The sequence below is a fragment of the Octodon degus genome, unplaced genomic scaffold, assembly GCF_000260255.1.
Source record: "Octodon degus isolate 3935 unplaced genomic scaffold, OctDeg1.0 scaffold00048, whole genome shotgun sequence".
In the NCBI taxonomy this organism is placed as follows: Eukaryota; Metazoa; Chordata; class Mammalia; order Rodentia; family Octodontidae; genus Octodon; species Octodon degus.
The window spans coordinates 12,640,353-12,642,399 of NW_004524624.1; positions in this window are offsets into that span (position 1 = coordinate 12,640,353).

Here is a 2,047-nt window from a genome sequence, read left to right on the forward strand (position 1 = left end):
GTGTTTGCCTAACATGCCTGAGACCCTGGGTTCAATCACTAACAACACACACACACACATACATACATACACACACACACACGCATGCGTGCGGGTGCGCTCGCGCACACACACACACACACACACACACACACACACACACACACAAACATGGCTAGGTTTGGAGATGTAGTTTAGTGGTACAGCACCTGCTCACCAATTTGAAGAACATTAGAAAATTTTAATGAAAGCTATTGTGTGAAAAAAGTGATATCATGTTTTTAAAAGATTTATATTTTAATAATGTCATGTTTCTGGTAATTAATATGCTTAAAGAAATTAGGCAAAATCCAAACAAATAGTTTGGGATAACTTAACAAAATAATCCTGAATATTATATGAAAAAATAAACAAGGATAGCTAACATCATTTGGTATGTAAGGCTAATGTTACATTGATTTTTAAAATAAAAAAATTATGCAAAACAAAAACAAAAGAATATCTCATGTCATATTATTTTCTGTATTCGCATTATTTTGTTAGCAAATTTTTTTCTTTTCTGTTTTTCTAGTACTAGGGATTGAACCCAGGAAAAGCCTCCCTATATTCCCTGTGTTGCTTGTCTATTTGTTTTGTTTTTAAAATTTTAGTTTCAGTTGGGGTTGGTGGTGCAAACCTGAAATCCCAGCCTGGAGGCTGAGGCAGGAGGATCACTGGGCTGCAAGTTTGAGGTCAACCTGGGCAACATACTGAGTTCAAGCCCAGTCTGAACTACACAGCAAAACCTTGAGTCAAAAAACAAAAACACAAACAAACAAAATTTAACTTTAGCCAGCCTCAATTGCCTGCTAGCCTTGACCCTGTAATCCTCCTACTTCGGTCTCCAAAGTAGCTGGGATTACAAGCATGTGCCAACAAGTCTGGCGCAAAAGATATTCTTAAAATATATATCAAGTTAACTGCTACATTATAGACTATGAATTGGCGAAGCTCAATGTAATAGGATCCGTATCTTATGAATATGTGAACCAACCCTGTGAGTGACTATTCTGAGTGAGGTAGTGTTTTTTGTTGAAGAGTTTGCAAGTTGCTTCCTTATCTTGCTAATACCAGAGTCCACCACCAGGATCTGCACTTTCTTTTCTTTCTTCTGGCTCAGGCAATTTCTTCTATGACAGAAAAAATATATTTCAGAACCTGAGTTTGAATTTTAAGTATCCAGCCAACACTGTATTTCAGTGCTTTCAGTATTTGGATTCCAGTCATAATTCCATTTGAAATTAGTTTTGGCTTTTTATAATTAGACACTAGCATAATTATTAACCATGGATATTATGACTAAGAAAACTAATGAGTAAATAATGAAGTTTTAGTTTCAATAGAGTGGTTGTTCCAGCCTCTCTAAAAATATACCTTTCGTATCTGTTAAATAAAAGATAATTGAATTAATTTCTTAAGGTCATTTAAAAACTATAGTACTTTAGAAATATTTGTTCACATTGCTCCTATAGAAATAGCAGAAGCAACATATGGAAGACTATTACAGTAGGATAGCCATCAAGTCTTAAAAAGTTTAATAATAATGGAAGCAGAGGGGCCAGGGAGATGGTTCAGTAGAATAAGCATTTCCCTGGCAAGTGCAAGGGCCTGAGTTCAATCCCCAGTTCTGTACAAAAAAAAAAGGAAGCAGATGTGGAACCAGCGTGTGAAGCCATTGTGGACTGAAGTGCATCTTTTAGCAAGTTTAAAGTGTAATTATAGTAATGGGTCGGTGCAATGGATTCATCTTTGAAAAGCAGTTCAGTGGTATAGCTGCAATTTCCATATTAAAGTGCCAATTCTACTCTTACAGTTCTCATTACAATTTCTTTAGCATTAAAAATCATGTCCTTTTATTGCTATAATTATTCATATTATACAGCACATGGCGAAATGTTCATGTCCAATGTTTAAATCAAATCATTTATTTTTTTTTTTTTAACAAACTGCAAAAATTCAGCAGCCTGGATCTCTTATGAGAAGGGTGTTGTTCCTGTTATCGACACATCTCTCAAAATGGCAAAAGTAG